Here is a 13,639-nt window from a genome sequence, read left to right as displayed (position 1 = left end):
GACCGTTTAATATTAATTTTTCCAAACATGTTTTCCACGCCCCCCTCTACAAGTCTTCGCAGGTATGTGATGAATGACAAAATAAAATTGAAAGATTTATTGATATATATATATATATATATATATATATATATATATATATATATATATATACTGTGTGTGCCAAATCAAGACTTCAACACAAGGTGTTGGTGGCAACAAAAAGTGTATTTCATTTTATGTTACAATTGTTTCAATGTCCAGTTCGACAATTTCAAGCATTATATCGTTTGAAAGTTTTCAGAAACCAGCATTTCTTCCGACTTTATGAATAAACACACTTTTGGCAATGTAGCATTTTTTTAATGGAAATAAAAAAGGGGGTGGGATCCCTAACGGGAAAAGCATGCGAGAAACATTTACCTTGGTTGTTGTTACGGAAAAGCCCATTTAAATATTAATGCTCGATTATAAAATGTGATAATCTTGTAGCTTAATCCTTAAGTGAACCATTTTTGGCTTAAAGCCTATTGGTATATGAAAATTTACTGAATTACACGAACTCAGTATATTACATATAAGTCTACATGTATATATACATATATATATATATATATATATATATATATATATATATATATATATATATATAAAGTCAAAATATTGTAGAATTGAATTTAGAATATTTTATTAAAAAAAGGAACACGAAATAAAGGTTCCTTATTCTATGGAGTTTCAAAGATAGGTAATTCTTTTAAGAGGAAAAAAAACGTTAACAAAAGGTAAGCATAGATAAATATCTAGTTTTTCTGATTAGCTCCATTTTTTAAAACATTCGTGAAAAAAAAGTTGAAAGAAAAGTAAAAACTTATATGATAAATAGAATGGGATACTCAGTAAAATCCAATATTTGTGGTTGCTTCCAGTGAGATTCAAAAGTTGACAATAGGTGTGGCGATTAGTAAATCCAAGAAAAGTTCAGCAGGATATCCTTTGTGATCTCTTAAAACTACATCCGAGGTTAGAGAAGGATGAAAAGCCCGTCTCCATGTGTTCTTTGTTTTAAATAAAATATTGTAAATTCAATATCTCGACTTTTTCAATTTAGTCTCGATCACTGATATTGAGCCTTTTAAATCTGGATAAGGTTATTTTTCTATCAATATATATAAATATACACAGGCGTCAAAAAGAAAGTCCGCAAATTTAAGCTAAATTTAATGCAACTGTTTAAACAACCTATACCTCATTTTTTTGGCCTTTTATTCTTCTATAATTTTACCTGTTCATATTTGACTTTTAATTGAAATACTCTAGTGTTCACGTCAATTTAAAAAAACAATAACTTCAAATTGAGGAGGCAAAAGAAAGTCCGCGCAATAGAAAATGGTTATTTAAATGTAACTTTAGGACATTAATGCAACACAAATACAACATATACACAATGAACTAGTTAATATTAGACTGCAGCAATACGCCGAAGAAAGGGCATTTCACTTTTCTTTAATTTTTGTCTAAAGTTCTTCCAAATTTGAAATTTTATCATTGCGTAGCTATTGCTCGATGTAATGCCATACGTTTTCGATAGGATTGAGATCCGGAGATTGTGCAGGCCAATCCAAGCACGGAATATCATGCTCTTCCAGGAACATCTTGACATTGCCGGCTGTGTGAATGGGAGCATTATCTTGCATGAAGATGGGATTATCATCAACATTCCAACCAAAGTAGGGTAGAAAATGTTCAGTCAACATATTAATGTACTTGGTCGAATTAATTCGACCTTGCAAGCGAACTATAGGCCCTGGATCATTGGCACTAATAATGCCCCACACCAAAACTAAACCCCCACCACCTTGCAGCGTTGAAACTGAGTACCTAGGATGAAATACATCGTCTTTCCTCCGACTGACGCACTGCCTACCATCACTGCCTAGCCTATTGAACTTATTTTAATCGCTAAAAAGCATTTTTTTACCAACATGAAGAGTCATGATCTTCATTGCATCTGACGAAGTCCAAGCGGCGCTTTATGTTCTTTACAGAAATCATTGGCTTGCGTCTTGCAACATATCCACGCAAATTAAATTCTTTTAATATCTTCTTGACAGTAGAAAGAGAGCACTGTTTAACATGATTGCACTGTTGTTGGATTTGGGGAGCCGTTTCAACTCTGTTTCTTAGGCTGCGGATCTTGATAGCATTGTCTTCCTTGTTAGAAGTAACTTTAGTGTAATCAGCTTTAGGGGCATCACGAACACTGTCGGTGTTTTGGTGCTTTTGTACAGTCTTTCGTGCTGTTTTCTCATCACATTTCTATCTGCGGCCGATTTCTCGATTGGATGAACCAGAAAGGTGGAGATTAATGAGCTCCTGACGATCATTAAGAGAAAGTCGTGGCATATGGACTAAATATTACGTTGTATAACCTTGAGCAACAGCAATTACGATTAGAAATGCTTTGATACCTGTTGGTGGATATTTTAAACTGATTGAGGGGCGATAATTTAAGCTGGTTTTAAGCGAATTTGTTGCTACAGACTTTCTTTTTGCCTCCTCAATTTGAAGTTATTTTTTTTTAATTGACGTGAATACTAGAATATTTCAATGAAAACTCAAATATGAACAGGTAAATTTATAGAAGAATAAAACGCGAATCAAATGGTACAGGTTGTTTAAACAGTTGCATTAAATTTAGCTTAAATTTTCAGTTTTGAAAAAATTACAAATGCGAACTTTCTTTTTTCCGGCACTTTGGAATTTGAAAAGTTGTTATTAATCTTGCGAACTTTGCTCCTATGAAATATATATATATATATATATATATATATATATATATATATATATATATATGTGTGTGTGTATGTGTGTTTGTGTGTGTGTGTGTGTGAGAGAGAGAGAGACAGAAAGAGAGAGAGAGTGTGTGTATGTTTGTGTAAAGAGGAGGGGAGTTATAACTCACTCTACAATATCCCACTCTTATATCGAGTCTCATGCTCTATTTAAACGTTATGTTTTCATGCAAGAATGAAAGCATTGTTGTTTCACTGAAATAATGACGCTAATGCAAATTTAAATTAAAACTAAATTATAGTAGAATTAACATCTGTGGAAAATTGAAAGGAAAACGAAGAAAAGAAAATTCAGGATCCTTCTGACAAATTTGACACTTTTGAAAAGAAAAAGAGCAAAAACATCATATCTTGGCCAATAATTGATGTATTCTATAAATGTGCATCCCCACAAAATCATTTTTCGGATGCAGCTTACTCGACAATGCCGCCCAGCATCTCCACGAAACCATATGCATATGGACTTTACCAAGTCCTTCAAGAAACTCAGGATCTTTGACATCAGCTGCTCTTTAGCGTTATAAGTTATTGCTCTTGTTCTTCTGGTTGTTGTTGATAAGCACCATTTTTGATGATGATTTTGGTTGGCAATGTTTACCAAAAATATTTCTATTAAGATTTTTTCTAGATGGATATCGGGTCTTTACTTAAGATATCTACTGGATCAATAAAAGGATCCAAGCATTTTTCCAGCGACCTTGGCAACAGATTTGATGCCCATGTTCCATTTCAGATCATGAGTAAAAGTCAAGCACAGAAGCTTGTTAAAACATAGAGCCTCCCTAAGACGATAGCCATCCATTTCAATTGATGCCAGATGGGGACCAGAGCGTTGATGATATAAAGACAAAAGCTTGGATTTAGATTCATTAAAAGTAACCAGACACCGCTTTCCCTATTGTACCACGTGCTCTAGATCAGAAGAAAGAGAATAAGAGAGAACTTGGTCCTTTGCGGTCTTTGAAGTACTACCATGGATGGTAGCGTCGTCAGCATAAATATCTACGAATAAACTAAGGATATGATTTGGAAGACCATTGATTAAGATAAGGAAGAGAGTTGGACCCAGGATGGAACTCTGAAGGACTCCAGCCTTAATACTGTGAACTTCTGATTTCTGCCCATCAACCACTACTCTTATGATCCTATCAGAGAGAAACGTTTCAATAATTGAGAAGACATCTCCAGCTATACCGTAACTTGAGATCTTGTGAAGTAGATCTTTATGCCATACTCTATCAAAGGCCTTTGATATGTCAAGAGCAACTACGCTAGGAAGGAAGCCTCTGTCAAAGGATTGGCTAATCCTATGAGATATAGCCGTTAGCACATCTGCTGTAGATTTAGTAGAACGGAAACCATATTGTATATCACTAAGAAGTTTATTTTTGATGAGGTGGTTGCCTACTCCTCTATTTAACACAAATTCCAGCAACTTACTCATCACGCACAGAAGACTTATAGGTCTATACTGAGTAGGGAATGTGCAATCACCTGAATTCTTAAATATTGGACATACTGACGAGGTTTTCCAGGGTGTTGAGAAGCAATCCTCTTAAGACAACGCTTAAACAGCTTTGTAAGTATGGGAGCTAGTTATGGTTGAAGCTTTTTTAATACTAAAATAGGAATGCCGTCACAGCCAGTTGCCTTACTGGAATCAAGGTTTTTGATTAGCTTGGCAACATCACGCACAGATATTTGTATGTCGCATAACGTATTTTCTGATACAGGAGGAAATATTGGGGGTTGGTGACCTTGGTCGCAAAACGTAGAATTAGCTGCAGTTCTTCGCAAAGAGTATGGCTTTATCTGATGCTGATGAGATTATCTCAGGTCCATTGATGATAGTTGGGATAGAGCACACGCTTCTTTTCGGGATCCGGTTCGATATCTGCCAAAATTGATGGGAACCAAGCCGCTACTCAGCTACTTTGGATTTGACGGACTGAGCATACAACGCTCTTGCGTTCTTGATTACTCTTTTACAGCGGTTGGTGGCAGTCCTGAAATCGGCTATAGTCTCAGTACATCTATTACGTTGGAAGCAATGGAAAAAGTGATTTCTGCGCTCAATGGCAGAAGCATATTCTAAAGATAACCACGGTTGGCTGTTTGTTTTTTGCTGGAATTTTTTCCGAGGGAATGAAACTGTATATACCTACAATTAACGATTCCGTCAAGTCTGATACTATAGAGGACACATTCTTTTTAAACATGCGACGCAGAGGTAGATCTGATATAAATTTACGTAAGCTATCCCAGACAGCCATACTGTATCGATATACTGTACGATGGAAAGGTACGTTTTAGGACTTATTACATCTCGTTTTTATCTTAACTGATACAACCGAGTGGTCGAAAGATCCCAGTGGAGACACAACGGAAGATGCACATAGCTCAGAGCAAGTTGTGAGAAAAAGGTCTAGGAGACTTGCATACTGGCCATCAATGTCGGGCACACGGGTGGGTTCGTGAACAATTTGAGTGAGGTAATAAGCAACGGAGAAATCATAGCAGTACTTCCCCTCATCATTTGTCTTGTTTGAGTGGGTTAAAGATTCCACGTTGTGAATATTGAAGTCTCTACAGATGTGAATATTAGCCGAAGGATGAGCAGACAGAATGTGTTCAATTTTCTCAGATATGCTTCTAAAGATAGTAACTCCGCCGTTGTGGGAGCGATAGAGAGCAAATATAAATGCAGTAGTGTGAGGAAGTGCAACCCGGAAACACATATAGCGTAATTTAGGATCTTCTTTCGAGATGTCCCTACCACATGAAAAGCCATCTTTAATGTAGGCACAAATTCCATGCCCATGGCGATCTTGGGGGTCAGATTTAGAGGTGAAATTAGAGTATCCTTTAACTACGAACTCATCTAGGGAAATAGTCGGTCCAATGTCAGTTTTGCTTAGAAATAATAGGTCTCGTTTAGTCTCCTGTAGTTGAGTTTCAACCTCTGGAAGGTTAGAACATAGACCCCTGATGTTGGAAAAGGAGACATGGTAGTGGGATCTACGCTGAATATTAGAGATCTGGGTTTAATCCTGTATTTTTTCTGGAAACTTTTCATGGTGATTTGGGATTTGTCGAATAGATCGACAGACTTGCTTAAAGCAAGGCAGGTAGGGAAATAAGAGAGAAGTAGAAATGACGAAATATATTTTTGTAGCCGTAACAATTACCCACTAATATAGAATCGAGAGACCCCACCAGAAGCTACTGCATGGTCCAGAATCCATTCACATAATGGCAATACAGCAGCCCCGGTACTTTTCATCTGCTGATAGGACAACTTGAGAATCTAAGAAGTAAAAACCCAACCAAAAAAAAACCTTAGATAAAAGAATAGTTATACAGTTTTTATATTCGCCAACATTTAGTGAAATAATTAGATTTACACAAAAAAGGAGAACCGTCACATAGTTATTTATTTTTCTTACTTAAGAATTACCTCTGCTCTTCAGTGATACACCTCTATTGATCAACGTCGGAAGATTACAATTACGACAACGTGGAGTGAACGATAATCAGATAGCGAAACTCTTCGACATTTGCGGTCATCACGGCGACAACCTTTTTTCAAGCACTCGAATCTAGATATGGCTAAAGTCGGCGGCGCCACCAAGAGGGGAAGGTGGTGCATCATACACTTATCTCGATCAACCTGGATAACACAATATCAATTATTTTGTGTTTAATACTTACCGACATAAAACCGTGATGCATTTTAAACACATGTGCTTGAATAGTAACTTTATGAATTTAATCAGCCTCGTTGTATATTTATATAAATTATTAATATGGAATACATTACGAAGTATGTTTTAAATAGATACCATTTCATGTATTTACAAAACATATTTTATACTATTTAATATGGCATTCCAGAAATAAACTGATAGATTTATTGTATATAATTTAATTCAGTGAGATTCTCGTAGTTAGACTTATATAATAACGCATCTGATAAATTAATATTTGATTTTTAGTAGCCTTTTGCCTGCATTAGTCTTTTCTTTTAAAACACAAATTGAAAATCTAATTAATTTCAGCGATCATGTACTATATGGTGTAATTTTAAAGAGAAAGTATATCCCCAGTTTTGAAAAAAAAAGAGATTGCTTGCCTGGAGCACTTTAAAATCTTTGTTAGATAATATTGCGTTAATAGAAAGGACAAAATTATTACGAATAAATCAAGCAGTAAAAGAACATTTCAAAGATTCAACTAAATTTTCCAACAGATTTTTTTTTAATAAATTTGATTTTTTAAATTTATTTGTGCACTAGTGACTTTATTTTCAAAATAAGTCGGATCGTGTTACTTTCTTTTATTTTTTACTAGTATGGCTACCCGGCGTTTCCCAGGTGGAAAGAGGTGGTAAACTAAGGCTATTTAGCAACTCCCAGCTACGACGACTTATGACGTAAAGATAGGTCAAAATAACGTTTTTAAATGTACATTTAGATTGCTAGGCGTACGACTTGCAAAAAATTATCCCTCCTTGCAAGAAATGGCTCAGTTTACCTAGACAGAATTAATTTTAAAGGCCGAATTTTATGTAATTTTTCTTCGAGAGATTCATCTTTCTAAAGATAATTTTGTCATGCGTCTGTCCAAAGTTTTTGGCGGACATACAAACAAAAACAGACACGCCCATATACAAACAAATACAGACACACCCATATACAAACAAACACACACATATACAAATAAATACAGACACACACATATACAAACAAATACAGACACACACACATATACAAACAAATACAGACACACACATATACAATCACAGACACACACATATACAAATAAATACAGACACACACATATACAAACAAACACAGACACACACATATACAAACAAACACAGACACACACATATACAAACAAACACAGACACACACATATACAAACAAATACAGACACACACATATACAAACAAATACAGACACACACATATACAAACAAACACAGACACACACATATACAAACAAATACAGACACACACATATACAAACAAATACAGACACACACACATATACAAACAAACACAGACACACACATATACAATCACAGACATACACATATACAAATAAATACAGACACACACACATATACAAACAAACACAGACACACACACACATACAAACAAATACAGACACACACATATACAAACAAATACAGACACACACATATACAAGCTAACACACATTTTCCCTTTCATATAATAGATAAATGCAATAAAAAAATTGTAAAACTTAAAAAAAGCAAATATTCAGTTCTAATATGTTAACTTTTCGCTATGTCTCAATTGCATTTTCGATCGAACAAGCCTTCTTAACGAAGGGTGTTATTTTATTTGGACCTATATTGCTTTTTGTAAAGAAATATTTTCAATTCATACCTCTTTCATTAGATACAAATTTCTGCTCAGTAACCAATGAAATTGCAAATAGCGTCAAAAATCTGTTGTCTGTTTATGAAATCGTAAAGTTTACTTTCATTTCTATATTAATTCGTTTTTATGTGATTTCCTCCTTCGTTTTTCGACAGTTTATTTTTGCTTGTACTTAAACGTAAAAATATTTATTCTAAACAAATTTCCTTTGGATTATATTTCGCTTCTTTTTCTGACTTGTGTCTTTAGACAAGTTCTATTGAAAACTAATCTCGACTGAATGTGACAGGGCACATTTTTTTCGAAATGCCTCTCGACGATAATTCGAGGTGAAATCTCGTTAATATGTTTCTCTTATAGTTCGTTGTGTTTTTTTAACATCGGAGAAGTTTAACGAGAACTCCGTTTGTTCTCTCGTTGGCAACGATATTCTCAGCTCATAAATATCGTGATGATGATGATGATCATCATGATCATGATCATGATCATGATCATCATCATCATCATCATCATCATCATGATTTATCGCTTGAGAATATGAATATGGTGATGTAATTGTTTTTGGGTCCGGAAATAGTCCATCAGTTCGATTCGAGTTATAAAGTATCTTCGGCATGCAAGGACATCTTTATAATGATTCCGTAGCAGAGGTGCTGACTAATCTGTCTTTTCTAACAACACACGCCTTCTCAGACGTTCTCCAATGCGTGCAGAAACAGCACTCGTAACTCTTTGTGACTTTCAGCATGCCAGCAACCTCTGTTTTAGGATAGGTTTTCCCACGAATACAAAGCAAACTGTTTGAGGAGTTCCTTCAACCGATTCAGCCGTACTCGCGCGTTTCGTTTCCCTTTGCACATCTCACCGCAAAGGCGTTGTTTTGTGAGTCTTGAATCTGACATGCGGCATATATGAACCGTCGAACGAAATTTATACGGACACACCATGGTGTGTGCTGAAGGGAAGTTAAAATCTGTATCAGGTATCTTGTCTCGCTATTTTATTTCACTAATCTACGGCGATATTGAGCAACGTACTCTAGACATAAATGACTTATTGATAATTGATAAATGACGACTTTAAACTCCTGTGTCTAAGCTTGGAAAGAACCGAAACCAAGCCGTATATTTAATAGTTTCCAATTATTCGAAACACGTATAAAACTCATTCTTTGGAAGATGGTGTTTTACATAATAGCATTGGATTACAAATAAATTTCGATTATAACGTCAATATTGATTGTGATCGGAAATATCGAACTCAGTATTGAATTGGAAGTGAGATTGCTACTCGTCTCTTCTAGTGAATTGACACCGTTTGTTTAGTTGTTCGCTTTATTGATTTTTATCTTGTACTGATCAGAATCAATCGAATTCAACTAGACTGTTATCGATTTTATCAGTCTGGTATAAAAAATGTCCCTCCTCCTCTCATTTCCAACATCATCAATAATTAATGTCGACAATAATGGATTTATCAATTCGCTCGACCGCAAAGAATATCAGTTTAAACAATAAAACCAGTTACCGTCACTAATAATTCGAATCATATATATCTATCTAAATATCACTATTTACTTCTCATTTCGACTGTAACTTTTTCTTACTGACTCGCACTCGTTTGATTAAACACTGTATTTCTTTCTTCTACGCATAATTAGCATTCTCTTACATTCTCTCTCTCTCTCTCCCTCTCACTCAAACTTTTACTATTTTATTATCCATTCTGCTACAACTTCGTACAAAGGTTAGTTTGTAAAAGGGATTTTTGAAACATTTATTTATTGTAGACCATTATCCTCATCTGTTGTTGTTTCACAACGCTTCGACCATCTATTCCTCTGACCTTCGTCAGGTCGTTACCGCGACGGAATAAGAATTTCGAATCTCCTAACTGCATCCTTCGGCGTCCGTGGTGCAGGAGATAGAGACGTTGAATCTCTACGGGTCCCGGTGAGCATTGTCTGAAGATATCGGTTTCAATCCTACTCAAAGCCGGTCAGAAGCATAGCTGGCCAAAACGTGGTGAGACGATAACAACTATGGAAGACAGTAATTACTGATAGTTAGAAGATTCAGAGTTCCTAACCCGTCGCGGTAAGCACCTCACGAAGGCCAGATGAATAGTTGGTCGAAACGTCGTGAAACAATATCTAAAAGATGATGATAATAGTCCGCAATAAATAAATGAATAAATAATACTCATCTCAATGAACATTCCTATTGATTAAAATAGGATATTTTAAACTATTGTGATTTTTTATGCATATAGTTATTATTTAAATATATCAACATGGTTAAGTTATAATTTTTTTCTGACGTTATCAAAGTATTATTTATATTTCATTGTAATATTCACACCCATGTTGACCCATGTTGACGCGAAAACGACCTTTATTAGCCAATAGAAAGGGAATACTATTTCATAATGATAATGCTTGTCGTCACACAGCAATATTGGCCAACGATCTCTTAGGATAATCTTGTTGAGAAATCTTGCTATTATCCTACATATTCTCCTGAACAAGCTCCACCGGGTTATGATTTATTTTGAGGATTATAAGTCCTTTGGACGAACTTATGTCAGCATCTTGGTAGGAGATTTAACAGTTCATCAAACCCTAAAGAATTTGTAACTCAATGCATTAATAAGTTCGTTGAAAGATGGAATCAAGTTATAGACAGCAAAGGCCGTTTTAGTTATGGATAAAGATGTAAAAAAAATACTTTGTTTCATTTTTAAGCTGAGATTTTAAATCGACAAAACTTTTGAACCAACCCGATAATTGTTTATTACTTTGCTTGTTTTTTACATGGAAGTCACCACTTATCAAGGTTCGGAGGCCACTCAGGGATAAGGGTTATTGCGTGTACAGTAATCAATGGGACAATATCGTAGTAATCGTTAGTAATGGCTATCTGATAAAGTGTCTTACTTAAGGGGGCGGTTTATCAGGAATTTGTTTATGTTGGACTTGAAGACATCTAAGTTGTAGTCAGGTGGAAAACAGGCAAACGGAAGAAAGTTCCACAGGCGTGCACTTCTGAGAAAGAAGCTTTCTTCATGGTATCTACGTTTAGGTTTAGGCACAGATAAAGAGTGGGGGAAATTATTGACAGTAGTTTCAGCTAGACGGGTGTTTATCGTGATGATTGGTGAAGGGGGACCAGAGATTGGAGCTCAGACGAGCAGGTGCCATGGAAATAACGATAAAACAAAACAAAGAAAGACTCCAAACGTCTCTTCTGTGGGAGAGAGATTGCAGGGGAGAGAAAAGGGCATCTCCCACTAAACCACGAAGTCTATTTTGTACTCTGTCAAGGCAGGATAGGCTGTTTTTAGCAGCTCCTGCCCAGATATGGCAGCATTACTCCATCCTTGGACGTACTTGGCTTTTATATAGACAGAGAACTGCATCAGTAGTGAGATATCTACTGGAGCGGTAAAAGGATCCTACCATTTTTCCAGCGACCTTGGCAACAGATTTGGTGTACGTGTTCCATTTCAGATCAGGAGTAAAGGTCGATCCCAGAAGCTTGTCAAAACACAAAGCCTCCCCAAGACGAGAGCCATCCATTTCAATTGATGCCAGATGGAGTCAGACTGTTGATGATGCAAAGATAGAAGCTTGGTTTTAGATGCATTAAAAGTAACCAGTCACCTCTTCCCCCATTGTACCACGCACTCGAAATCAAAGAAGAGAGAATCAGAGAGAACTTTGTCATTTACGGCGTTTGATGTGTTGCCATAGATGGTCGTGTCGTTAGCATTATCACAATTCTTGCTTATTTTTTTAAATTATTGTTTATACTTTTATTTGTATCATATGCACTACTTCATTGGACACTTTTAATTTAATCGCTTAGTTACCATATCTCTTGACTCGCAAAAGGTAATCTTATGTATTAGGTTGTCCGGAAAATAATGGCCATTTCAGGAAGTCTGTTTTGAAATTGGATTTTATCATAGGATTTTTATTAAAGTTCAGGTAAACATCAACATGGTTATTGATTTATATGTGCTCTTTAATAATTTCTTACTTTTTTCTTTCAGAAAACGTTTTATGAGCGAATGAGCCCATAATTTGGGATATGAGAAAAGAAGACTTACGATTACTTTTCCTGCATGAGTTTAAGCTTGGTAACAATGCTTCTCAAACAACTGCAAATATCAATAGGGCATGGGGAGAAGGCATCACAAGTGATAGAACAGTACGAAGGTGGTTTCAGAAATTTCGTAATGGTGATGAGAGCCTTAAAGATGAAGAAGGTAGAGGACGGCCATCTAATCTTGACAATAAAAATTTGAGAGCCATTGTTGAGCAAAACCCACGGCAAAGTGTCAGGGAAATGTCTCGGGAACTTGGTGTCAGCAGTTCAACAGTGTCGGACCATCTGAAACAAATTGGCAATGTGAAAAGGCTCGACAAATGGGTCCCACATGAGCTCAATGAAAATCAACAAGCTCGACGTTTTGAAGTGTGTTCGATGCTCTTTTTGCGAAATATTAATGGTCCATTTCTTGACCGACTAGTCACCTGTGACGAAAAGTGGATCCTTTATGATAATCGGAAACGATCAGGTCAATAGCTTGATTGTGATGAAGCACCCAAACATTTTCCAAAGCAAAAGTTTCACCAACAGAAGATTATGCTGACTGTTTGGTGGTGTGCAATTGGTGTTATTCATTACAGCTTTCTGGATGCTAATCAGAGCATCACGGCAGAGGTTTACTGCAATCAACTCGAAGAAATGCATCATCATTTACAAAAATTGAGACCTGCATTAGTGAATAGGCGTGGTCCAATCCTGCTCCACGATAATGCGCAGCCTCATGTTGCGAGAATGACACTGCAGAAACTCACAGACTTGGGATACGGAACTTTACCACATCCTCCTTATTCTTCAGATCTTTCACCCACAGACTACCATTTTTTCAAGCATTTAGCCGCTTTTTTAAGCAACAAAACTTTCAGATCTAATGCAGAGGTTGAATCTTTTTTCAAAGATTTTTTAGCATGTAAGCCAAAGAATTTTTATCAACGAGACATAAATGATCTAGTTGATAGATGGCAAAAATGCATGGCTGTTCAAGGATCATACTTTGACTAATTTCAATGTCTAGTGTCACCTATTTGATTAATAAATCCTTTTTCTCTAAAATTGGCCATTATTTTCGGACAACCTAATATAAACTGTGATTATTTTTTATATTCACTGACCAGTTTGGGTTGTCTTTGCTTAGAACTATCAGTGTAGTTAGATACAGCTATAGTATAAAAGCTATAACTTCACCAAAGACTGTTAATATTCAACATCTTTGATGTTGAGCCCACTCATCCAACTGTGGATACAAAAATGAAATATATCACATCATGTTTACAATATACTTAGTTTCA

This window comes from Euprymna scolopes, chromosome 14, assembly GCF_053919585.1.
Source record: "Euprymna scolopes isolate OS-2025 chromosome 14, ASM5391958v1, whole genome shotgun sequence".
In the NCBI taxonomy this organism is placed as follows: domain Eukaryota; kingdom Metazoa; phylum Mollusca; class Cephalopoda; order Sepiida; family Sepiolidae; genus Euprymna; species Euprymna scolopes.
Note: the sequence above shows the minus strand (reverse complement) of the source record.